Source organism: Leopardus geoffroyi, chromosome D1 (assembly GCF_018350155.1).
Source record: "Leopardus geoffroyi isolate Oge1 chromosome D1, O.geoffroyi_Oge1_pat1.0, whole genome shotgun sequence".
NCBI classification, from domain to species: domain Eukaryota; kingdom Metazoa; phylum Chordata; class Mammalia; order Carnivora; family Felidae; genus Leopardus; species Leopardus geoffroyi.
Window position 1 is genome coordinate 99,374,904 of NC_059329.1, and position 27,928 is coordinate 99,402,831.

At 41.2% G+C, this 27,928-nt stretch overlaps 1 protein-coding gene and 1 long non-coding RNA gene across 5 annotated transcripts in view; one reads left to right on the forward strand and one right to left on the reverse strand.

The window, feature by feature from the left end:
* Positions 1-27,928, forward strand: part of CD1H11orf49 (chromosome D1 C11orf49 homolog) — a 197,045-nt gene that overhangs the window by 123,141 nt on the left and 45,976 nt on the right. The gene's annotated exons all lie outside the window — the stretch shown is intronic.
* Positions 1,871-27,419, reverse strand: LOC123601650. Its single transcript, XR_006714228.1, has 3 exons — positions 26,183-27,419; positions 21,892-21,963; positions 1,871-8,050 (listed from the first exon to the last, which is right to left on the reverse strand). It is a non-coding gene; the product is annotated as an uncharacterized LOC123601650 (long non-coding RNA).

Genomic DNA, 27,928 nt, shown 5'->3' on the forward strand with positions numbered 1-27,928 from the left:
ATATTTCCTACTCCCCTTCACCCATTTTTCCCATATCCATACCTTCCTCCCCTCTGGCAGCCATCAATTTATTTTCTGTATTTATAGATCTGATTATGCCTTTTGTTTGTGTATTAATTTTTTTTTTAGATTATACATATGAGTGAAATTACATGGTATTTGTCTTTCTCAGTCTGACTTACTTCACTTAGCATAATGCCCTCTAGGTCCATCTATGTTGTCACAAAAGGCAAGACCCCATCCTTTTTTATGGTTATATAATATTCCATCTCATATATATATATATATATATATATATATGGTACACATATATGCACACACACACACACATATACCACATCTTCTTTATCCATGCATTTATTGATAGACACTTGAGTTGGCACATCTTGGCTATTATAAATAATGCTGCAGTAAACATAGGGGTGCATATATAAAAGTCTTCCTTATTAAAAAAATTACATTGCAGCAAAAAGAACAATGAACCCTAGATGGATGGTATTGTATTAATAAATGAAAGAAAAGAAAAGAAAATTCACCTCCTATTTTCATTTATTCTTCTCAGTTAAAGAGGGTGCTCTTTGGACTGGAAAAGATAAAATGAACAGTAGTTCCAGGGAATAAAATCAAACATCACTGAGATTATAAGATCGCCTAACTGCTTTAAATGAACTTAAGTTTCTGGATCTAATTTATATTCCAAGGTACCGAGGCCTAGTAGATAAGCTGACTGAACCACTGCCGGCAGTGTTTAGAAAGTGGAAATTGTGAGGGTACCTGGGTGGCTCAGTCAGTTGAGCATCTGACTCTTAATTTCGGCTCAGGTCATGATCTCATGGTTAATGGGAGCAAGCCCTGTGTCGGGCTCTGTGCTGACAGGATGGAGCCTGCTTGGGATTCTCTCTCCCTTTCTCTCTGCCCCTCCCTCCCTCATGCTTTCTCTCTCTCTCAAAATAAGTAAACTTTAAAAAAAGAAAGAAAGAAAGAGGAAATTGTGCCCATCATGGGGAGGGAAGGGGAGAGAAGTTCCAAATGTAGAGGCAGGGACCCAATATTCAGAAGGTCATTGCAGCAGACTGAAGGCTGGTGACCTTGGCATCTATCTTGGGTGATATTCTTCAACTATTTATTAAAAAGAATCAATATCTATACCTATTCAGAAAAGGAAGTTGTGTTAACTGTAAGTCTATCAGAGTTTATTGAAGAAGAAGTTAGGGGGGAGGATGTGGGGAGGAGGGGAGAAGAGAAGAGGGAAAAGGAAAGCAAGAGAGCCCATGCTTGGTGGGTAAGAAGACCTGGTTTCAACCCCAGCTCTGTCACCTCTTAGTAAAATGACATTGGGCAAGTTACTGAATCTCTATAAGCCACATTTCCCAATTGGTGAAATAGAAATAATAAGAGAACAGCCTATTTCATAGGGTAGTCCTGAGGTTTAAATCAAATAATATGTCTAAAATGGTTATTTATTTCTCAAAATCAGTGATAACTGTGAAGTGACAGGAGCGATGGTACATGATGTTAATGGCAGTAACATTGAAGGAGGAGGGAATGACACAGCCAGTGCAAACTTCTTCCCTTTGTGAAGGGATTACAAGACTGGTAAATCCGGAGAAAACTATACTTAGCATGGCTATATTCATTATATTTGTTTAGTTTAGTTGAATCTCAGCAGGACCTTGGCACCCTCTCCATGATATCCTTATGAATACGCAGAAGGAATAGAGGATGGGTAATAAATAAGTGTTTGAAAATCATACCAAAAATGTGCTAATTAATGGGTTCAGATCATGCTAAAGGGATATCTCCAGAAGTAGAATTCTGGGCTCTGTCCTTAGCCTTTCTTTTTCTTTCTTAATCCGTTATTTGAATGAGAGCATTGATGGCAAGCTAATCAGAGTTGGGAGGGATAGCTAAGAAGCTGCCTAAAAGAAACAGGATCTGAAAAGAAATAGTATAATATAGTGGAGCAAATATGGACGTAGTATCATGGGTCTGCAACCACTAGCTGTGTGGCCTTGAGTAAGTTAAGTAACCACCTGAGCCTTTGTTTCCTCATAATACCACTCGTCTCCTGGTAGTTGTGAGAATAAAATGTGTGTGTGTGTGTGTGTGTGTGTGTGTGTGTGTGTGTGTGTGTATGTATTAGTTATCTATTGCTATGTGATATATTTACCCCAAACCTTAGAGGCTTAAAACAATAAACATTTATTATTTCACACAGTTTCTAAGCATCAGGAATGCAGAATCAACTTGCTTGGATGGTTCTCCCTCGAAAGACTGAAATCAAGATTTAGGTTGGGGCTGCAGCCATCTGAAGGCTTGCTCACTTATATCACTGTTGGCAGGAGGCCTCAACAGTTCACATGTTCCTCATGATTATGGCAGTGACTTCCCCAGAAAAAGTGATCTCAGAGAGAGCAAGCAGGATGCCACAGTGCCTTTTATGAACTAGTCTCTGAAGTCACACACTGTCACTTTCATTCTATTCTATTCATTAGAAATGAATCAGTAAGTTTAGCCCATACTCAAGGGGAAAAGAATTGGGATCCACCTTCAAAAGATTTTGTAGATGTATCTGAAAACCACCACAATATAAAAAGCACTCTATATAGTGCTTAACTCTTAGTAGGTACCCCATATATGGCACCTATTATTGTACTGTTATTGGTATACACCTAATACATGTGCTCTTTAAAGCCATTGTGGGCAGGACAAGAAAATCTCATGATTCTTCAGATTCCTGGCAAATACAGAGAAAGAAGCACCATGTATCACTATATTCATTACATCTGTTTTGTAAGCTAACATGAATGGACTATGTTGCATGAAGAACAGTACTGATAAAAATACATTTTAGTAACACTTAATAGGTGTACCTAAAATGTCTTGTCATCCTGCAAATACCAGTGACACGAATAATTTGAATGACAGTTCACCCCAAAATTGAGTTTGTTGGTTCTATTAAGAATTTTATACTTATGCTTAAATATAGGTATGGCTCATCTGAGAATTCATTGAATTTTAATTGTGTACTATACCAACTTGTCTGTCTGAGGGTTCTGGTCTCCTTTCCACTTAAAAATGGGCCACAGCTGGGGCGCCTGGGTAGCTCAGTTGGTTAAGCGTCCAACTTCCGCTAGGCTCATGATCTCACAGTTCGTGAGTTTGAGCCCCACATTGGGCTCAGTGCTGACAGCTCAGAGCCTGGAGCCTACTTCAGATTCTGTGTCTCCCTCTTGCTCTCTGCCCCTCCCCCACTCACACTATGTGTGTGTGTGTGTGTGTGTGTGTGTGTGTGTGTGTGTGTGTGTGAAAAATAAATAAACATAAAAAAAAAAAAACAAAAAATGAGCCACAGCTAAGACTGACAGCGAGGCCCCAGTCTACAGCAAAGATAAGACTTGTTAGTTCACACACCTTCCCTGAGGGCAAGAAGCAATTTGGGGGAGAAATAAACCAACAAACACAAAAAGTATTTTATCAACAAAGGGCTCAATTAAGCAGGAGCGTTAATGTTGACAGTAAAAATGTAGAAGCCAGAATTAATATGGCTAAATCACTGGGTAATCTAGATTTCCTCTGTTTACGTATACATTTGTATCTATATGGGTACAGAATGTCCGTCAGTAGCCTTAAGGATTGTCTGATGTTCATTGTAAACAAAAACATGAGAACTCTGTAACTTCAGGTAGACAGAGCAATTACTGGGTCATTTTGATAAGATATGATCATTAAAGTGAAGATATTTTCACACCTTAAGCCGATTAATTTTCTAGTCTTTTGATTGCATTAAACCTTAGATCCTCAGGCTAGTGTCTGACGTGGTTGAACTCTTTAATATCTTAACAACGTAGCGGTCAAACTACTAAGGTGTTCAAAATATAGTCACTAATTCGAAAGTAAGTAAAAATGGACCCTGAAGAGCTAGTGTTTACAGGGTTTACATGTGTCTTAGTAGGCAGGGCAGGAAGTCTCTTAAGCGTTTCCCAGGGAACCTCTTATAAATGCATAATCTTCAAATACTGATTAGGTCATCAGCTGCAGATAAAAAGTAGTGAGAGTAGTCTAAAGTGTTGCTAGCCTTAGCCACTCAATTAAGTTCCCAGAACCGATTTCAGACGTGGAGGGTGGGGGCTTCCCACACAACACCAGCAAGGTGTCCAAGAATTCATCTTAATTCACCTAAATTCTGACACTGTCAACCTGGAAATAGCATCAGATTCCACAGAGTAAGGGTTCTGGCCTACAAGACTGCCCCTCACCTCCTTACTTCAGATGCCAGTCACAAGCCCAGGCTGTTAACCTGTACTTTTGACCAATTAACTGTATATATCAGAGGTTCCCAGTACTTCCTCCTCAGGTTTGAGAGTAACTTGCTAGGGCAGCTCACAGAACTCAGAGAAACTTTCTACTTACTGGATTACCAGTTTATTCTGAAAGGATTTAACTCAGAAGCAGATAAAAGGACGCATAAGGCAAGGTATGGGGAAAGGGCGCTGGGCTTGCCTGCCCTCTCTAGTTGCACCACTCTCCCCGAAGCTCCCCATATTCCCCAACCCAGAAGCTCTCAGAACCCCATCCTTTTGTGTTTTTATGAAGGCTTTATTACATAGGTGTGGTTGATCAAATCATTGGCTTCTGGAGGTGGAGCTCAATCTCCAGCCCATCTCTCTTCCCTGGCAGTAGGGGGATGGGACTGAAAGTTCCAACCCTCTAATCCCAAGGTTGGTTCTGGCAGCCACATCCTTAGGTGCTTTCAAAAGTCACTCATTCACATAACAAAAGACACCTTGATCACTCTGAACACTTAGGAAATTCCAAGTGTTTTGGGAGCTGTGAACCAGGAACTGTGCATGAAGACCAAATACATACAAGATATATATTGTGGTCATCCCAATGACCAAATATATATATTTTATAAATCACATTATCACAGCCACACACTGACAGTCGTGATAAGTGTTATCAGAAAAGAGAGTCACTAGAGACCCAAGCGGTGAAGAGAAAATCCAAATTAAAAACGGTATTTGATCCACAGAAGCACAGTGTTGGGTGTTTGCGCAGTGCAAGCACTGGGTGTTGTATGGAAACCAATTTGACAATAAATTTCATACTAAAAAAATAAAAAATAAAAAATAAAAAATGAATGGTATTTGAAGGTCAGTTACCATGTAGCAGTCAAATAGATGATTTTATGAATCTTTTTGCTCCTTGAGGATATCTTTCTATTATGTTCCAGGACAATAAGCCATATTCATAATGTTGAGTCAGAATTAATAAGCAAAGGATAACTATATTTACTATTATTTTTTAGTAAGACAAGGAAGTTTGCGATGCAGTTTAGAGATACTCCTATCCACTGTGCTTAAAATTGGGGGAAAAAATTGACATTTGAGTAAGCTTTTTACTTATTATCTTATGTAGAATGCTACATAGAATGCACATAGAAGGGGTCACTAGCGGCCCCTGGAAATACTGTGTACTGATCAGCATCAGGAGGGTTGCACGTCCTATTCCATGAAAAATAAAATAATTATAATAGGCATTATTTAAATGTGTCAGGAACTGTGTTAAATCTTTTCATGCATTATAGTATTGAATCTTCTCAACCACCATTTGAGAAAATATTACCATCTCTGGTTTAAAGACGAGGGAGTTGAAGCAAAGCAGATAAGTAATTGGCCCAACATTAAATAAGTGGTAGATCCCGGAAGCAACATGAGGTCTGAGTACCTCCATCCCGGTTTGCTCTCTCAGTCTAAGTGTTTATGGTGATGAGAGATACCCTTTCTGAGGAAGAATGATATGTTACCTTCTAACTTATTTTCAAAGAATTAGTGAGGATCCTCTCTTTTATTTCTTACTTATTTACATGACCCTTTCGCATGCTGTGGTAAACTCAATAATGGCACCCAAAGATACCCAGGTCCTAATGCCTGGAGCCTGTGAATGTCATTTTATTTGGCAAGAAGAACTTTGCAGATAGGATTAAGTTAAGGATCTTGAGTTGGGGGAGATTATCCTGGATAATATAATCACTTGTAAGTGGCAGACAAGGTTTGATGACAGGAGAGGAAAAAGTAGTGTGAAAGCCAAAACCAGTGGGAGGAAAGGGCCACAAGCCAAGGAATAAGGACAGCCTCTAGAAGACTGAAAAGCCAAGGAAACAGTCTCCCCTAGAGAAGAAGGAACCAGCCCTGCAGACACGCTGATGTTAGCCCTGTAAGACACGTGGTGGACTGATGGCCTCCAGAACTGTTAAGAGAATAAATTTCAGTTGTTTCAAGGCACTAAGTTTGTGCTACTTTATTACAGCAACCATAGGAATCTAATATACACCCTATATTACTGGCTTCATGGCTTAATTTGCTTCCTACTTCATCCTTGTGTTTTTCCTGTACTTTGTAATTATTTTATTACTAGCTTGAATTCAGCTATAAAGTGTGTGAATAACAGATATGTGAAAGCACTATTTCAGATCAAGTTGAAGGAAGAGTGTACAGAATTTAGCTAAGCTGCTCCATGGTATTGCTGCCTCAGCATCCAATTTGTTTGGCCTGCAGGGACCTTAAACTGACACTAGTCCCCTTGTGCAATCTAATGCTCTGGATAACAGCTGGAAGAACCACAAGCAGTTGACTTCCTGATGTGACTTCCCTAACAACCCTTGTGATCAGCAATCTCCCCTACCTCCCAGGGCCTTCCCCTGGTGCGCCCATTAAACAAGACCCCCATGGAACTCACTAAAGCCTCACTTGTTTGGTTTGAATTGACCAATCTGGCCTTAGCCTGGGGACCCCAAAGCACTCCTCCCACAGACCCTAATAAAGGCATGTTGCCCCAGGTCCTACCGCTCTCTGTCTGCACCTTGCCTTGACCTCCCCCTGTGATCCCTCAGAGTGTGCTTTGTGCTTCTTCCAGGACCTGTCAGAAATACATGTATCTATTTCAGTTTCTCTTGTGGGCTACTGTTGAACCAAGACTCGCCTTCTGGCACCCCGTGCTCCACTTAATGTTAATTTAACAAAGTCATAGCAAAGAGATATTTTGAGAGAATATCCCGTGGCTATCCCATATCCTAGCCTTTCCTCTGGCCACAACAGAAAAGGGAAAGTGTTGCTAGGTATATGATGAAAGGAAATACTTCAGGATGAGGGATCAACCCACGTATAGAAAAATGTTGAGCAACAAGAGTCAAACTAATTAATCATGAGTCACATTTCTGACTAGAAATGGAATAAGTTTCCCCCACTCCCACCACTCCTTATTTGAAAATTTTGAAACCTACAAGAAAGTTATAAAGACACCTCTATGCCCTTTACCTGGATTCACCAAATGCTGACATTTTGTTACATTTGTGCATGGCAGGTAGGTAGGTAGTAGGTAGATAGATCATAGATAGATAGATAGATAGATAGATAGATAGATAGATAGATGATAGATCATTTGAAACTAAGTTACAGGAATCCTGACACCTTACCCCTACATACTCCTAACAATAAGGGCATTCTCCTATTCTCCTGCATAATCCCTATGTCATTATCACATTTAACAAAATAAACAATAATTCCATAACATCATCTAACATCTAATGCAAGTTACAATTTCCCTGATTGTTCTCAAATATATTTAGCTGTTTGTTTTCTGACCCCAGATAGAATCAAGGTTTACACGTTGTACTTGGTAACGTCTCTTTGGTTTCTTGTAATCTGGAATAAATCCTCTACTGTTTTGTTTTTCATGACATGTTTTTCTTGTTTTGCCTGACCTTCCCTGCACTCGCTTGTAAATACCACAGGGGCAGGGATTTCGGTCCCTTTTGTTCATTGCTGTATCCTCAGCATTGAGAATGGTGCCTGACACATATTAAGACTTAGTAAATATTTGTTGAATAAGTAAATGAGCGAATGACTAAGTAATATAAGAGTGTCATGAAAGGTGATTTAGAGGATGCCAAGAGGACCGAGAAGGTAGTCTGTTGTTCATATGTAACTCTTACCTCTGTGTTCCAGTTAGATGTGTTCCAGGCTGGAGCAACAAGCTCATTCTACAACTAAAATGGGAAAATATAAAATAATAAATGTAAGTAAAAACTGAGTAAAAAAATGCCCAATTGAAAAAATTGGTCGAGAAAAAGAGTCATGATAATATGTACCTTAACAGTAAAATAGCAAGAGACTTGAACCGAGTCTTGAGCACAGGATGATGTGACTCTAAAGAAGCTAAATTAGCCTTGGATTAATACAAAAAGAACAGAGGCCTTCAAGAGAAGGTGTTTGTTTCGCCCTATGCATTCCTTCTTTCATTCAAGAAGTATTTTTTTAAGTTTTACTTATTTATTTAAGTAATCTCTACAGCTAATGTGGGGCTTGAACTCAATGACCCCGAGATCAAGAGTCGCATGCTCCTCCAACTGAGCCAGCCAGGTGCCCTTCAACAAGTGTTTATTGAGTGCCTGCTGTATGCCAGGCACTAGTTTATAGGTTCCCGAAGGTCATCTGTTTTAACCATGCACTAATAGTGGAAAGACAGTTTCGTTTTCAAGGGAAGGGAGGTAATTACCACAGAAATAAATCTATTGTGTTATTTGGAGACATTTTAATTGTATTGATTGACTTAAAAATTGCTTGTTTTCAGCCCATCGCTCTAATTAGAGAAATACATCTCTGAGGGGAAATGGCCTACCATTGGCATGAATGACCATGACAAAGTACAGTAATCCCTGCCTCTTTTTCCTGAAGGAACTTTCCCATGATTGTTTAGATCAGCCTGAGTAGGCTTCTGTGACGCTTAACCACTGAGGGGAACAAAAGAGACTGTGCTGGATGAGTTTTTTTAAAGCCCATAAGGGGTGAGTCTCGTTTGAGCGGCCAACATAAGACAGGATTTCATCTGTGAACTTTGTTTTCTTGTCCAACTCCAGTTTCCACAGGTTTCCGTCTTCCTTTGCTCTCCAGTCAAAAGGAAAAATACTCACGTGATTATTAGAAATACTGGAGCAGTAAATTGTTTGAGGGACTTGAAACACCCTTTTTCCTCTCCCTTCAAAGCCTTAAATGATACTTGCTGTATTGAAGCTTACAGATCATTAAAAACAGGCCTGCCAGGATGATGTAATACATGTTTTAGTTTCAAAAAAAAACAAAACAAAAAAAAAACCTCTACCACACTAATCTTTGAGTCATGAAGAATTTTTCTTTTCTAATTTTAGTATTTTGGGGGCATTCCAGCACCTTTTCATCGCCTACCATATACAAAACGCCCTTATATTCCGTGAGCCAAAAATGAAGCTGGTGTCACCTCTAACAACTATGAATTCCTAGCCCATTTCAAATATGTTCTTGTTTGCTCACTTATTTCATTGTGGAGCTGCTCCCAAGGACTAGTGTCCTGGAAAAGCAGAAATAACACAGAAGAAGCACAGTAGTTCTATGGGCATCGAGAGTACCATTACAAACCTGAATTTTTTTGCATCTTTGTGGCTTCAGTTGGGAGTAACTGTAGATTGGCAGAGACCGGGCTGTCTCCCAATTTGACCCTTGGTGAAGCTAAAATCTACAGGGGCGCCCTCGTAGCTCAGTCGGTTAAGCATCTGACCCTTGATTTTGGCTCAGGTCATGATCTCACAATTGTGAGATCAAGCTCCATGTCTCTCTCAAAAAAAAATAAAATAAAATAAGGCTAAAAACTACTTAACAACTAAGGATACCCTACTTCCTGTCACTTACCGGCAGGGAAACATAAAAGGGCCAGACTAACAAAAAAAGGAAATCACATTTGTTAAGTGCCTACAGTGAGGTAGGCATTGTGAAAGGCACTTTTTACTTATTTATTTTTATTTGTTTTTTTTAATTATCTTTTTCATGAGAATTTTATTTATTTATTTATTTATTTATTTATTTATTTATTTATTTATTTTACTTTACTTTACTTTACAGACATACTTTAGAGTATGAGTGGGGGGAGAGGGACAGAGGGAGGGAGAGAGAGAGAATCCCAAGCTGAGCGTGGAGCCTGACTCAGGTCTTGATCCCAGGACCCTACTTGGGATTCTCTCCCTCCCTCTGTCTCTGCCCCTCCCCCACTTTCATGCACACACATGCATGTTCTCTCTCTCTCTCTCTCTCTCTCTCTCTCTCGAAATAGATACACATTAAAAAATCAAAAAGAAGGGTGAAAGTACAAGAAGATATTTTGAGAGAGACCACATTCACATAAGTTTTATTACAGTTTATTGTCAGAATTATTTTATTTTATTATTAGTTAATTATTGTTGATCTCATACTATGCCTAATTTATAAATTAAACTTTACCATAGATATGTATGTATAGGAAAAAACATATATAGGGTTCAATACTATCCCTGGTTTCTGGCATCCACTGGGAGTCCTGGAATGTACCCTATGCAGATAAGGGGGTTACTACTGTATTGTCCCTATGTAATAGACAGGAAAACTGAGGCTCATGACTAATTTGTTCAAGGACATACAATAGGTAGTGGAGAAGAAATTCTAAAACTGATTCTGTGTGGTTTCAAAGTTCTACCCTTTCTCCTACTTCTTCCTTCTTCTCTGACCGATGAAGGATTGGTCCCATTGTCTCTTGTTCCTCATCCTAAATGTTGTAATTGCCCAGTGTTCTATACTGGGCTCATTACTTTACTCACTACACATAGTTACTGAGCAGTCTTATCTCTTGACTTTCCCACTGCCTTAGGCAAATGACTTCTAAGTCTGTATTTTCAGCCCTGAATACCCCCGGAGCACCAATCGCATACAGCCAGGGTCCTATCAGGCTCATACATCTCTACTTGTATGTCTGACAGTTACTTCATTTCAACATGTCAGAAACAGAACTTCTCACCCTCATCCTTGGATCTGCGTCTCCTCTTGGGTTTCCTGCTCTATCATTCTAGACTCTATAGACTCATTCTAGATTCCTCCTTTCCTCTCTCCCTTCACATGTAGTCAGCTAAAAAGCCCCACTGAGGGGTTCCTGGGTGGCTCAGTTGGTTAAGTGTCTGACTTTGGCTCAGGTCATGATCTAACAGTTCCTGAATTCAAGCCCCGTGTCAGGCTCTGTGCTGACAGCTCGGAGCCTGGAGCCTGCTTTGGAGTCTGTGTCTCTCTCTCTCGCTCTCTGCCCCTCCCCCGTTCATTCTCTGTCTCTCTCTCTCTCTCTCTCCCTCTCTCAAAAATAAATAAATGTTAAAAAATTAAAAGTAAAATAAAAAATGAAAAGTCCCACTGATCCTACCTTCAGAATAGTTCTTGAATCTCTGACCTTTCCTTTTGATTCCCATTATCATCACCCCAGTTCTTACTTGAACCTTTACAGTCTCTCTTACCCATTTTACTCCCTTCAGAGTCCAGTGACCTATATACAGAGAAAATCTGACTGTGCCGATAGTCTTCTTTTACTTAAAACCATTTAAAGGTATCCCCATCATCTACAAAATGAAGCACATAAGGCTTTCTGCGACCTGATCTCTGCCTCCCTCTTCAGCCTCATTTCCAGCAACCCCTTGTCTTGAAATCTCTTCAGTTTTACTGAACTCAATTACAGTAGTTCCCCTCATCTCACATGTTGTTTCCCATCAGGATGCCTTTGTTTAGGCCCTGCCAGTAGCACCACCACCCCATCTTTTCACCCAGAAAAAACCCGACTTCAGTATTCATTACTGGTAGCACCTTCTCTAGAACACCTTCCCTCAGCAGTCCTCTACCTGCCCCTACCAAGTGGGCTAACCCTTGTCCTTTATGTTCTAAGCTCTCTGCCAGTACATTATCAACATGTTTTGAAATCAGTTGTTTGTCTTCCCCATTAGACTTGAAGTTCTTTGGGCACAGAGACCATGCCTTATTGAATTTTGTAATCCTGGTGAATAGCCCAATGCCTGACACAGGGAGGACTCTTACTAACTATTTAACTTTTTTTTCTCCCTCAGGAATGGAGTTTAGTGATTCTTCACTTACATATAACACCCAGTGTTCATCCCAACTAGTGTCTTCCTTAATGCCCCTCACCCCTTCACCCCTTCCCCTCACCCAACACCCCACCAGCAACCCTCAGTTTGTTTTCTGTATTTAGGAGGCTCTTACGGTTTGTCTTCCTCTCTGTTTTTATATTATTTTTGCTTCCCTTCTCTTATTTTCATCTGTTTTGTGTCTTAAATTCCACATATGAGTGAAATCATATGATATTTGTCTTTCTCTGACTGACTTATTGTGCTTAGTGTAAACACTCGAGTTCCATCCACATTGTTGCAAATGGCAACGTTTCATTCTTTTTTGTCGCCAAGTAATATTCCATTGAATATATATATCACATCTTCTGTATCCATTCATCCATAGATGGACATTTGGGCTTTTTCCATACTTTGACTATTGTCAACAGTGCTGCTATAAACATTGGGGTGCATGTGCCCCCTTGAAACAGCACACCTGTATTCTCTGGATAAATACCTAGTAGTGCAATTGGTGGGTTGTAGGGTAGTTCTATTTTTCATTTTGTTAGGAACCTCCATACTGTTTTCCAGAGTGGCTGCACCAGTTTGCATTCCCACCAGCAGTGCAAAAGGGTTCCTCTCCTCTGCATCCTCACCAACACCTGTTGTTGCCTGACTTGTTAATGTGTGCCATTCTGACAGGTGTGAGGTGGTATCTCACTGTGGTTTTGATTTGTATTTCCCTGATGATGAGTGCTGTTGAGCATCTTTTCATGTGTCTGTCAGCCATCTGGATGTCTTCTTTGGAAGAGTGTCTATTCATGTCTTTTGCCCATTTCTTCACTGGATTCTTTGTTTCTTGGGTATTGAGTTTGATATGTTCTTTATAGATTTTGGATACTAACCCTTTATCTGATATGTCATTTGCAAATATTTTCTATTCCATCGGTTGCCTTTTAGTTTTGCTGATTGTTTCCTTCGCTGTGCAGAAGCTTTTTGTCTTGATGATGTTCCAGTAGTTCATTTTTGCTTTTGTTTCCCTTGCCTCTGGAGACATCTCAGGTAAGAAATTGCTGTGGCTGAGGTCGGAGAGGTTATTGCCTATTTTCCCCTCTAGGATTTTGTTGGCTTCCTGTCTTACATTTAGGTCTTTCATCCATTTTGAGTTTATTTTTGTGTATGGTGTAAGAAAGTGGTCCAGGTTCATTCTTCTGCATGTCGCTGTCCGGTTTTCCTGATACCATTTGCTGAAGAGACTCTCTTTCTTCCATTGGATATTCTTTCTGGCTTTGTCAAAGATTAGTTGGCCATACTAATGGGTCTATTTCTGGGTTCTCTATTCTGTTCCATTGATCTGTGTGTCTGTTCTTGTGCCAGTACCATACTGTCTTGATGATTACAGCTTTGAAATACAGCCTGAAGTCTGGGATTGTGATGCCTCCAGCTTTGATTTTCTTTTTCAGGATTGCTTTGGCAATTCGGGGTCTTTTCTGGTTCCATACAAATTTGGGGAGTGTTTGTTATAGCTCTGTGAAGAATGCTAGTGTTATTTTTGATAGGGATTGCACTATTTAACTTTAATTGAACAATAACATGTGATGTCTCAAAAATGCCTTCTATATTGGAGGCTCAAACCAGATCCTTCTCTAGGTAGATTAAATCTGACAACTATTAAAATACAAGGACATCAACCGCACAAAAAAGCAAACAACCTGATTAAAAAATGGGCAAAGTAACAGACACATGGAACGATGCTCAGCGTCACTCATCATCAGGGAACACAAATCAAAGCCACACTGAGATACCACCTCACACCAGTCAGAGTGACCAAAATGTACAAATCAGGAAACTATAGATGCTGGCAAGGATGTGGAGAAACAGGAATCCTCTTGTACTACTGGCGGGGATGCAAACTAGTACAGCCGCTCTGGAAAACAGTATGGAGGTTCCTCAAAGAGTTAAAAATAGAACAACCCTATGACCCACCAATAGCACTGCTAGGAATTTACCCAAGGAATACAGGAGTGCTGATGCATAGGGGCACGTGTACCCCAATGTTTATAGCAGCACTTTCAACAATAGCCAAATTATGGAAAGACCCTAAATGTCCATTAACTGATGAATGGATAAAGAAGATGTGGTTTATATATACAATGGAATACTATTTGGCAATGAGAAAGAATGAAACCATGCCATTTGCAGCAACGTGGATGGAACTGGAAGGTATTATGCTGAGTGAAATAAGTCAGTCAGAGAAGGACAGATATCATATGTTTTCACTCATATGTGGATCTTGAGAAACTTAATAGAAGACCATGGGGGAGGGGAAGGGGTTACAGAGAGGGAGGGAGGCAAACCATGAGAGACTCTTAAATACAGAGAACAAACTGAGGGTGGATGGGAGAGGTGGGGGAGAGGGGAAAATGGGTGACGGGCATTGAGGAGGGCACTTGTTGGGATGAGCACTGGGTATTGTACATAAATCAATTTGACAATAAATTATATTTTAAAAAATGATCAAAGAACTTGAACAGACATTTCTCCTAAGAAAATATATAAATCATAGTCAGCCATGAATGAAATGAAAGGATGCAATGAAAGATGCTCAACATCACTAATCATTAGGGAAGTGCAAACCCAAACTACAATGAGATACCACCTCACACACATACTAGGATGGCTCGTATTAAAAACAACAACAACAGAAAGTAACAAGCATTGGCAAAGATGTGGATAAACAGGAATCCTGTGCACTGTTGGTGGGATTGTAAAGTGGGCGTGGATACTATGGGAAGGCATATGGTGGTTCCTCAGAAAATTAAAAGTAGAATTACCATGTAATAAGTCAGTGATTCCATATCTAGGTATATACTCAAAAGAACTAAAAGCAGGGTCTCAAAGAGATAGCTGCACACCCATGTTCGTGGCAGCATTATTCACAATAGCTAAAATGTGCAAGCAACCCAGGTGTCTATCAGCAGATCAGTGGATAAGGAAACCGTGGTACACATATACAATGGAGTTTTATTCAGCCTTAAAAATGAAGGAAATTCTGACATATGCTACAACATGGATGAACCCTGTGGATATCACTGCTGAGTGAAAGAAGCCAGTAGCGAAGAGGCAGATATTATATGATTCCACTTATATGAGTTACTCAGAGTATCCATAATCATAAAGACAGAAAGTAGAATGGTGGTTGCCAGGGCCAGGGTGGGAATGGGAGTTAGTGTTTAATGGGTGTAGAGTTTCAGTTTTGCAAGATAAATCCATCTGGAGATGGGTGGTGGTGATGGTTGCATGACAATATGAATATACTTAATACTGCTGAACTATATACTTAAAAATGGTTAAGATGGCTGGGGTGCCTGGGTGGCTCAGTCAGTTAAGCATCCAACTTTGGCTCAGGTCATGATCTCACGGTTCATGAGTTCGAGCCCTGCATTGGGCTGACAGCTCAAAGCCTGGAGCCTGCTTTGGATTCTGTGTCTCCCACTCTCTTTGTGCCTCCCCCACTCGGATTCTGTCTCTCTCTCTCTCTCTCTCAAAAATAAACATTAAAAAAATTGTTTTTAAGTGGTTAAGATGGTAAATTTTTTGTTGTGTGTATTTTACCACAATAAAAAAATTGAAAAAAGCAAAATCAAAAGATAACACAGGACAGGGGAAGAAGTCTAAGAGTTAGTAAGCTTCTTGAATTGGCACCACGGTCCCCCCAGTACAGACAGTATCCAACCATGTTTTCATGAGCCTACCCTAGGACCCAATAATCCCAAATAGCCAGTCTGGGGTATGGCCAGAGAACCTGTAACTTTAATAAGCACCTCAGGGTGCCTGGGTGGCTCAGTCAGCTAAACCTCTGACTCCTGCTTTCAGTTCAGGTCATGATCCCACAGTCATGAGATCGAGCCCCACATCAGGCTCCATGCTGAGCCTGGAGCCTGCTTAAGATTCTCTCCCTCGCTCTCTCCCTTGCTCTCAAATAAATAAATATATATATGTGTGTGTGTGTGTGTGTGTGTGTGTGTGTATATACACACACACATATATATAAATTAATAAGCACCTCAAGTGATTCTGATGAACAGATAAATTTGAGAAACTGCATAGATTACATTATTATAAGGGAATGATTGACAAGCCCTTTATCTGGATATTTTTTAAAACAATACAGATCTAAGGGGCACCTGGGTAGCTCAGCTGGTTAAGCATCCGACTCTGGATTTCGGCTCAGGTCATGATCTCAACAGTTCATGAGATAGAGTCCCACATGGGGCTCTGTGCTCACAGCATGGAGCCTGCTTGGGATTCTTTCTCTCCCTTTTTCTGCCCCTCTCCCACCCACAAGCACGTGAATGCACTTGTGCTCTCTCTCAAAAAATAAACTTTAAAAAAAAAAAAGATCTTTTTTAAAAATTGTGGTCAAATATACATAATAAATTGATCTTTTTAATCACTGATAAATGTATAATTTAGTGACATTAAGTACATTTATAGTATGGTGCAACCATCACCACTGTGTTTGCAGAACTTTTTCAACATCCCATATTGAAACTGTACCTATTAAACAACTCCCCATTTCTCCCTACCCTACCCCTAGCCCCTGGTAACTTCTATTCTACTTTCCGTTTCAATGAATTGGCCTATTCTAGGTACCTCATAAAATTGGACTGATAATTGATTTTTAATGGAAGTTTAATTGCCTTCTTGCCTAGAGGCATGAGTCTGGATGAAGGGAAGCAAACATTAATTTGGTGCCTTGACATGACAAGCCAAGGTCATATTCAGATTTACTAGATTTATCTCAAACAATTTATAAACTTTGGTTTCATGGAATCATAGAGATTCCTTTTATCCTAATTACTTTTCACATGACCTATGTGTTTATTATAAAGTCTATTCATTCAAAATGGTTACTGATTAGTCAATATTCAATCTGATTTTCTCATAAAATTAATAAGCATCTTTTTGAAAATCCCATCTCAATTATATCATTCTAAGCTTTTTCTGCAATATCAAGACCCAGCAGAAAAGAAATAAGGAGACTACTATTAAAATCGTTCCCAAATGAGCACTGGGTGTTGTATGGAAACTAATTTGACAATAAATTTCATATATTGGGGAAAAAAAAACAAACAAAAAAAAAATAAAAATAAATAAAATCGTTCCCAAGTTAAAGAAAAATTAAGAGTTTCTGGTGTCTTTTATCTCCTTAAAGCCATCATAAATTTGAAATTTTAAATCATCTTATCCACAAGATTTAATACTTGACTGAGGCCCTTTTGGCTTCTTCTAGATGTCCCAGTGAAGAAGGAACTTCTTCAGTGCCCAGCATAACACTCTGGGGAAAAAGTCCCTTTATCTTGTCTAGAGTAGGCCTTCAGATATCTATGACCAGGAAAGACCCACCACTTGAAATACAGACAAAAGAGATGATTTTTTTGTTTATTTTAACTGTATATCTCAAACTTTTAAGGCCAACTATCTGTAACATATTCACCACCATCACTGACTGATAGCATGTCTGACCCATCAGTTATATAGTATGATAGCACCTAATGATGTGTTTTGTGCAAAATTATGAAACAAATAGTACTACCTGTTGCTTACTTAAACCTTGCATTGCAAAATTGTTTTTTCTTTCTGTTCCCCTGAGGTTGGACTACTGTACTGTGTGTATTAGTCTGATAGGTCTTCCTATTCATTCCTGTTCTCCGTTATAAGAAAAAAAAAAAGTATTCTAGCTTTTAGTTCTCAAACCTCCAGGGGCTCTTCTGATAAGCTACATCTATCACTGTTCTCAGTTGACTGCTGGATTCTCTACCACTCCTTGTCACAAACCTACTTTGTAACTTTCTGCACATTATCCTCACCAGCTTTCCACACTCCTGTTCATTAAGCATAAAACCAGGATAATAAGACCACCTCCGGAAAAAAGGATTAGTGAGTCAGTGGGTCTGTTTCCTTACTACTATCTGGATGGGAAAATACCTTCTTATTCTTCCTTCTGAATCCTCCCTTTTGGTCCCTGGCCCAAATGAAGAATTGCTCTCCTTGGCAGCATCTAGAGCTGCCAAGACGAACTTTACCACACTGCCTTTGAAGTGCTGGGGCAAAGCTTTTACCAGGGTGCTTAGAGGACCTGGCACCCTGGAGAATCCCCACCCACACCCTCTTTGGGAGGTTCTTTTCCTAAAGTTGTATTCAGACTTACATCAATGTGCAGAGGAGACATCCTTCCTACAAAAAGCTTGTTTTTCCTCCCACAGCTGTGGGGAAAGTGGTGAAGGGGAAGTGGGAACTGGGTATAATATTGGCAAATGTTTTGAGCACTTCAGATAAAAATGTTTGATAAGTACAGTCTTGTTTTCATTGCTTTATACTGCTCGTTGGAGAATGTGTTTTCTTTGGTCACCTGCCAATGAAAAAGATTAGCCTTTTCCTGAATCTAGGATTTTTTCTTTAACTAGTTCTGTTGGTAGAACAAGATAGACAAATGCTGACATTAACAAATCAAGATTGGACCATGGTGATGCTCATGGCTCGTCACTGCCCATTCCAATTCATTGACAGCTGCTGTAAACTGTAGGCTCAGTGGTTTCGGTGGGGCTCGCTTTCTTGCCTCACCTAGTCCAAGTTGGAGTATTTTCAGTTTAATTCCCTTGCTATGATGTCCAAGACTTTAAATGATTTGCCCCACCCCCTATTTGTTCCTGTTTTATGGCATCCAGTAGGAAATGGTTTTTCTTTCTTTTTTTTTTTTAAGGAATGTTATCTTTTTTTATTTTTAATGTTTATTTATTTTTGAGAGAGACATAGCATGAGCAGGGGAGGGGCAGAAACAGAGGGAGACACAGAATCTGAAGCAGGCGCCAGTCTCCCAACTGTCAGCACAGAGCCCGATGGCCCAGTGTGGGGCTTGAACTCATGAACCGTGAGATCATGACCTGAGCCGAAGTCGGACACTTAACTGACTGAGTCACTCAGGCGCCCCTAAGTTTATTTATTTTGAGAGAGAACACAAGAGCAGGGGAGGGGCAGAGAGAGAGGAGAGGGAGAGAATCCCAAGCAGGCTCCATGCTGACAGCGCAAACCCCCATGACCTTGAGATCATGACAGGAGCCGAAATCAAGAGTCTGATGCTTAACCAATTGAGCCACCCAGGTGCCCCAGGAAATGGTTTTTCATTTAACTGCCTCTTCTGTAACACAAAGTCAATTTTTAGATTTCCATACCTAGTTTCTGTTTTAGTCCAGAATAGTTATAGTTGCATTTTCTTTGAGACAAACTGTGAAGTCTTCTTTGTTTTTTGTTTGTTTGTTTGTTCGTTTGTTTTTGCCCTCTCTCAAATAAATTTGTTCTCAATTTTGTTCCCAGTTTACAGCAAAAGAAGGACTAGCGTAACATTTCTGTATCAGAAGCTAGTTGAGCTAAACATATATACTTTGATCTTTGCTTTAATGTGTTTGTGTTGATCTAGGGTGTATTTTTTGGCTCTGAACATTCTGAATTAAAGTGAAAGCCTTTAACCCTTAATGAGCTCCTCTCCGTCTCTTCAAACAAAAAAAGGAAACTAACTTCTATTGCAGTGTGAAGGACTGAGGTCACACATGAGGAAAATTTATTAGAGATGATGTTATTTAATGTCATACCGGGTTCCTAAGCAATATTGCAGAATAGTCTTCTTTGGAGTTCTTCGTTTCATTTTTAGAAGAACGGAGTCTGGTTATGAGGAATAGATTACATACAGATCTACTTGAAGGCATGAGATAGACAAGTTATCTCTTGAAGTCTCTTACTGTTTAGAACAAATAAGTTTATTTTGTTCTGTGGGAATTCTAACACTGGCTTAATTGGGAAAATTAAATGAGCCCGAAGCCAGTTTACAGAGAAGAGCCCTGTAGGTAAATTTTTTATTTGGTTTGCCAGATGCTAATTCCCACTCGCTTAGTGTGAGTTTCAAGTATAGATAGTTCTAAGATGTGGTCACTTTCCATGATTGCTAAATAAAATATGAATTTCTCATGTTACTTGAAGACCTATTTGTGGGAGGTCTGGATTTGGGTCTTTGTATCTTCTGAGGAGTGCATCATGGTTTAATACATCTCATTTGAGCCCTGCAAAGATGGTGGTATTCATCTGAGAAAAGAAAAACCTTGTGTACTCCCCAATATGGTGTCCTATGCTGCCTAAGCCATTTACTTGTGAAAACAGTAACCTTTAGGACAATAGCCTGAGGTCACTTCATTTCTCCTGCTTAGTCAGTTCTTCTCTGCGCCTTCTTTTGCTTTTCTGCTGTCAGATGGAGACAGTGGCAGGCAGAGGCAGAACAACCTTTATAAACATTTCTCCAGCAGGGTACGAAGATCCTAGATTAAAGCAGGAACCAGAAGACATAGGGTCTAGAAATCCTCAGAGTGACCTTGTGTGACAGCTAAGATATCTATATGAAGAAACTTCAGTCCCTGTGACCTAAATTAAGCTACTGAACCGCTCATGTCCTCAGCTCTCTGCTTGTAAAAGGGGAATAGCAATACCAATCACTATCTTCCTCTGGAGTTTAGGAGAAATTTAATGAGATAATGAACTTAATTCTACTCTTACAAGGGAATGTATTGTTGACTTTTAGGAGAGTGAACTTTTTGGGGGTCCCTAAGGGACCTGGCAATCTATTACCTCTTCCCACACTCAAATAGAACTATTGTAAAAAGCCAATCCACTGCCAAAAAGGAAGCCCTTTATTCTGTGGATAGATCAGGTCCAGTGTGAAAAAAAAGGATTTTGATCTCTTCTTTGGAAGAACTATCACTTAGATAGACACAAAAATGTCCTTTTTTCTCTTTTTCTTTTTTTAAAATCAGAACAGAGGTGTAATTGTGTTTGATGGTTCACTTTGGGAGAATGTTAGGTTCAATCCCAGAACACATGAAATCAGATGGTGTACTTTTATTTATTTTTAATGTTTATTTATTTTTGAGAGAGACAGTGTGAGTGGGGGAGGGGCAGAGAGAGAGGGAGACAGAATCTGAAGCAGGCTCTAGGCTCGGAACTGTCAGCACAGAGCTGGACGCAGGGCTCAAACTCTTGAGTGGTGAGATCATGACCTGAGCCAAAGTTGGACACTTAACCAACTGAGCCACCCAGGCGCCCCTAGATGATGTACTTTTATTTTATTTATTTTATTTTATTTTTATTTACTTATTTTTTTATTAGATGATGTACTTTTAAAAGTCTCTAGAACATGCATTCTCAATGGGAGCAATATTGCCCCCAAGGGGTTCTTTGAGAGGAAATCTCATGAGGGGTGGACAGTTGGAAAAAAATATCTATGAGGGCTAGTGGGGCAGAGGAGAGGGGGGAAATGGAGGGGAAAAAAAGGTTGAGAAACACTGCTGCCATTAATTACCCTTCCAGACATGTTTGTTCCTAAACATAGGTGAGCTGCAGATTGTCAGGTTGAATACAGATTGCTATTGATTCCTTCAGTCCAACAGCAACTGAGTTCATAGAGAACTTGAAAGAGCTGAAATTTATACCCTAAGGGGTAATGATCTCAGACAAACAACTCAAACATAAAATCTACCTGTTAGAACCAATACTTTGTACTTAAAGAAATGTGGTTAAATCTTCAGGGTAAGAGATTCCTTTTTTCTCCTGCTTCTTTAGAAAGGCACATCAAGGGTAGGAATGATCTTCAAAGTACTTCACTGAAAAAGCCAGACTGGGAGAAAGGAGAGGGTGTGGACCCCACAGGCAGGAAGGGAAGAATTATCTAAATAGTAATGTAAAGTGCAAAGCCAGCGGTGAAGATAAGAAATACAATGGGAATTGGCATTTACATATTTAAGAAATTTTAAGTTTGATGTTGCTGCTGATATTAATAAGCATTTATATATCCAAAATATTTTTCCCTCCAGCCCCTCACATGTCATATAGTCCTTTCATACCTTTTGAATGGGTGGGACAACCCAAAATTGACTTGCTGTGTACTGTGAAATTTTCCATTAAGCTCAGCAACCCTGAAATGATAGAATGGCCATAGTTTAAGAAAAATATTTTCCCGCAGCCTCTGACTCTTCTTTGCTTAATCATCCTATTCTTTGATAGACATAACCATGACTTAGGGGAAAGAGAAACAGTGAGTATTCGTCCCTGCTTACCCATTTCCCAATGATGCTCTGGACAATGAGCTTTACTCTTTGTCCAAGCCAAGCATTAAGCATTAGTTGCTGTGGCATTTAACCACCTTACAGAAATCTACCCCAACCCCCTGTTTGTTGATTTCTTAAGATCATAGAAGAAAATTAAATGAGTTGGAGAGAGGCCTTCAAGTCCCCTGACACCCATGGGGCCCACTCGTCTCCACCCCCCCACCCCAATTCTAAAATGGAACATATTGCTCCTTTCATAGTTCCGCAGAGCCCCGCCCTTCAGCTTCTCTTTGTTACCCCCTGGGTGGGTGTAACCAAACCTCAGTCACACCGTGGCCCCAGCAGCTGGGCTTCTCTCTCCCCCATCACATTGCAGACATTCTTTTCACATCATTTTGTCCCCTCTGCTGCATTCCCTCCATTTGGCATCATTCCCTCTGTGCAAACTTCTGTTTCAAGGGACAGGAGTTTGCCAAGGAGATGCTGGCAGAGAGGGTCCAGTTCTCTCCTTTCTATCTGAAGAGCCCAGTGTCATCCATTAGCATATGAGAAGAATGGTTGTAAATAAACATCAAATGAGGTTAACGAGCTGCAGCTCATCAATATTAATGAAGTCCAACTCACAGCCTTGGAGGGAGGTACTGATGGCTCTAATCACAAGAACGGGTTTCCTAAGGCCCCCAGTTACAGGGCAAGAAGGGTTAGATTCAGCCTGTTGGAATGTTTGTCATTTTCTAACCCCAGGAATGCTACAGAGAAGGACCGTCTGATACCAGATCTGTGTTTGCAAGGCCTCTCTTGTGTTCACATCCCATCTGTTTGTCTCAACAGGTGGGAGCCTAGAGGAAGAAGGCTATATCTGCTAAGCCAGACTCGGGTGGGAGTGGGAAAACTCCAGGTCAATCTGCATTGCAGCTCCCAAGTCAAAACTCAGGTCCCCAGAGTACTAGGATTTGCTCTCTCATTGCCTTTCCTCAGTCGTCCCACGGAACTCAAACTCTTGTTGCCAGCGCACTGAGGAAAGATCTGGGATCTTCTAAGCCCTGCCTGATAAAGAGATGAAAAAGCTCCCATTTTGTGTAGCTCATGTGCCAACCGCCCATCAGGTCCCCCCACAGAGCCACACTTGGGTCCCGTGCCTGTTTTTGGAAGATTCGAAGGGTAGTAAGTACAGCTATCATCTGCTGGACACTTACTTTTCCCAGGAGCACTAAACATTTCTGATACTGTTGTATAATCCTCTCACTAATCCCGTGAGGGTGAATCCACTTCACAGGTGAGGAAGTTGAAGCTCCTTGATTTTGTGTAACATGTCTAGGATCACACAGGTAGCAAGTAACAGGCCGCCGTCTGACTGACTGCAAGGCCCATGCTCTTAATCGCCACATTCTATGGCATCCCAGACTCACTCATGCCAAGTATGTGAGCCTTTGTGCTGTTCCTTTGCTTTTGTAAGATGCGTGCCCTTTCTTCTGCAGTTCAAGAGACCAAACACAAAGTAGTTCTCTGAAAGTAGAATCGGAGGACTTTACTATTAAATTTTTGGAATTATTTTCAGAAAGGAAACTTCCACTAGATGAGGTTTGTGGTGGTTGTGGTGGGTTTTTTTGGTCTATAAATTTGGGGTCAGTGGGATATGTGCCCTGAGATTTTGTGTGTGCTTGGTAGCAGTGATACTGATTATCCACCTCATCAAGCCAGTTCCTTTTATGATTAAGCACACACCTCGTGCGAGGTCAGTGACTGCAACACAAAGAAGCTGCCTGGCCCTCACGGCTGATTTGAACCCACGATCCTAGCCTCCATCACACAGTTTCAACACTTGAAACTTATTACTTAAAGTTCATACTGTCAGCTCCTTATCTGTGATTTCATTGGGGGCCAGAAGGAGAACCCGATGCTTCACCCAATGGTTGTTATCACAGAAGTTACACCTGATTGTTTATTTAAAGAACTAACTCATAGTGACAGCATCTGAGAGTGGAACAGTCACTCATCTTTCTTCTCCTTTCCTCCTTGAAAACTTAGGGACCTTACTTGGTAATTTTCACTTAGGCAAAACGCCCAGGAATGTTTCCACAGAATGGCACCCAAAGCCCACCCATGCAGGAGCCCTTCCTGCCACCAAGGTAACCAAGACTGGGAAGCAATTGAAACTGGGCCTTCCTTTCCCAGGCCTGTGGCTGTCAACTTGGCTCAGAAAGAGGCAGACTGATGACTTTGTCTCCTCACCCAGTCACACTACCACACAGTTCTCATTTGAGCCTGAAGTCACATGGGTTTGCTGCTGTGGCCAAACAAGGGTGCGCTGTTTCCAGTTCTTTGCCCCCTGGGCTCGGCCTGGGCATCCTTCGTTGAAATCATCAGGGCCCCCAAACCCTGAAGCCTTTCCAGGGACAAATTGCATGCAGTGGTGGAGAGGAAGAGCTGAGCGGTGCAGTGGAGCCGCGGCTGGTGTGCAGTTGGGATGTTTGCGAGAGCCAAGGGGTTAGTTCATTGCTGCTTTGTATACCCAGGCACACCAGAAAACTCAGATTAATAGGCTGTTTATTCTTCAGCATGTTCCTTGAATCAAAGGCTCTGGATGGTATTATTAAAGAGTGTTTGTGAGAGCGCCCTGGAACACTCCTTCTGGGCTCCGCTCACTGAAGAGGAACGATTGAGTCCTTTCATTTCCTGGGCAGCATCCCTCATGCCCAGTGCTCACTGTAGTATAAAGGTCTGCGGAACCTTTGTTAGAAACAGGATCTTTTGTTCTGTCTTTTTGAGGTCCCATTACCTACAGCACCTTCGTCTGTTAGAGCCTAATTATTGAATGTTCTAGTCTTTGAGCTGCCTGAACCTAATGAACATGGTCCCCTGTATCTCAGGGAGGTTTGTTGTTGTTGTTGTTGTTGTTGTTGTTGTTGTTGTTGTTTGGTTGGTTGGTTTGGGGTTTGGGGGATTTTGTTTGGTTTTGGTTTTGGTTTTGTTTCTGTTGGCTCTGTTTGGTACCAGTTCTCTGGGCAGTACTGTCCTCTTTTTTTTTTTTTTTTTTTTATTTTTTCATGGCTGTTTAAAGGAATTTTGCCAGGAAAGAAGAAAACATCCACCTGAACCCTATTCTGTGAAGCAAAGGAAGATTTTTTTTTTTCTGGCCCTCAGAAGATTCCCCTACAACGTGACAAAATTTCTTCAAATCTTAGAATTGAAATTTATGGAATTAGGAGAAACTGACTTCCTCCACTACCACTCTCTGCTGGAGAGATTTATGTTGGAGTAGGTCAAAACATTAGGAGGGAACCTGCTTCTCTACCACCCCTCCCAACCCGCTTTCCACAGCAGCATGCCATCATGTGAGTGACCTCTGTCCCCTGCTCCCTCTGACAGTTACACTTTATCTGTGGCCTGGAATATATTGTACTTCAGGCCTTCCACAACTTCTGTGGGCAGACGCACACACACACAACACAACCGCACCCCTTGTGGGCGTGCCTTTAACACAGAGGCAGCCAGCATATTGCAAAGGTGCTCGAAGCTCACTAATCACCATAGACAGTGCGACACTCAGCACATTAAGGGCGCCTGTGTGTGTATATATATATATATATATATATATATATATATATGTATATGTATCATACAAATCCAGGACAAATCATAAGCAACAGCTTTGAATCTGGCAAACCTCTTAATTACCACAGCCAGAGGCCAGAAAATGAAATTGGGGTCGTATATCTGGGGTTAGAACTCTAGAAACCATCTGGCATCCCGTAGCCCCAAGTTTCCCCACGGAGGTACACCTTGGAGCAATGGGAGTCCTCTCATCCAGAAAATGCTGTCCCCTCACTTCCCTTCAAAACCAGCACAGATGTGTGGTGAGGCCTATTTGCCATATATACACTGAGACCAAGATCTATATACACACCCTGGCGTTCCGCCTGAATCCATCCACGAAGTCCATCTGTTTATCCAGTTCCAAATCCCAGAAGGCAGTCACCAAAAAGTAAATAGTGAGAAGGGACAGGTTTTTTTCTTTCTTTCTAGATAAACATGTTCCAATGAACAAAACAGATTTTGCAAACACATTCCATCTAGTAAATCTTACCTAACAGCTGTGTGAGAAGGGCTTGGAGGAGAGAAGGATGAGGCATGGGGGATCTCAGGACTTGGTTAAGAGAATTAGAAAGAAAAAGTTCAGAAATCCATAAGGCAGGGCGGTTCAGGACTATCCACTTCTTGTTAAATGGAAATTTGCTTCTTTCCTTCATTCTGTCCCCTCGTCACTAACCGGGGATCTGTGGTGGGCTTGCCAGAGATCAAGATCTGGCTGCAAATACCAGCTTCTTCAACTGAAAAACCAACCCATCGAAACTTTATCTCTAGGAGACATGGCCTGCGTTTCTGATGGCACCTTCTTCCTCTCCCACTGACCCTGCTCTCCACTTCAGCTGTAATGCCCCTCTGGAGTCAGACACGGAGTCTGGGCCTTGCGCTGCCCATCTGGCCCATGTCTACTTCACGTCTCCCCTTTTGGCTAGGAAAACGAGGACCTGAGCATAGATCAAGAACTTGGATCCTGAAGAACAGGGACAAGCACGAGAAATTGACCTTTTGCCTCAGAGGCGGCTGGATATTTGTGTGTCTCTGTTCAATGTCGCATTGGCTCACTGTACCACTCAGGAGTTGTTTTTAAGAAATGTCCTCCTCACTCCTCATTTGCGGGTCAGATGCTTTGGATAATCCAGTGGAATTCTCTCTGCTTCGCTGCTGGTTGCTGCCAGACACAGAGTGCTAAATCCTGTCACTTGGTGACTTGGAATGACGTTGTGTGAAACAGCGCTGCGATTTGGCCGTCCTGCACTTGTTCACCCGGACTGTTCTGCCAATTAGCCATGGTAGTGAGACGCGGCATTACGGGGGTGGGGGAGCGGTTTCTGCAGCCCTCACCTTATCTTGACCCTGGGATCAAAGTACCTGCGTATTCTCGCACCTTCCCCCAGTGCCGGTATGTTTCTCTAGCAGTCGGTGCACCTTGGAATCCTGTTCCGTTCAATATTTATTACTCCTTTCCCAGGACTCAGAGAGCAATTTCTTCAGCAGATTGTAACATGCCAGTGACAGAGAAACTGCATTTGTGTGCAGAATAGGGAAGTGGCAAGCAGAACATTCTTGCTGCCGGGTCCCACCTCCTGGTCTGCCTTTGCTGGATTGCATGCCTGACTCCTTCTCCTCTGGGTTAGGTCTCAGCTCAAGTGCCAGCTTCTAAAAGAGGTTATCTGTGACCACCCCATCTAACGCCCACCCTCAGTCATTCCATATCACACCACGCTGTGTTACACATGTCATTGCCTCTATCGCTTTTCTTTTTTTTTTTTTTTTTTTAATTTTTTAATCTTTATTTTTGAAAGAGAGAGAGAAAGACAGAGCGTGAGTCAGGGAGAGGCAGAGACAGAGGGAGACACAGAATCTGAAGCAGGCTCCAGGCTCTGAGCTGTCAGCGCAGAGCCCGATGTAGGGCTCGAACTCACAAACTGTGAGATTATGAGTTGGGCTGAAGTCGGGTGCTTACCGACTGCCTTTATCACTTTCTACAAGCATTTTCACCCGGCATCCCTGCCTTTATCACTTTCTACAAGCATTTTATTTATTTGTCCCCTTGTTTACTGTCTACCTCTCCACCCACACACGTACTAGAATGTAAGTTCCCTGAAAATAGGGATTTTTGTCTATCTCATCTGTTGCTATTCCCCCAGACCCTAGCATGGCCTCTGGAACACAGTTGGCACTTAATATTTATTAACAAAATAAACAGGTAAGAATGTAGCCATTAAGAACTCCCAAAGTTGGGGCG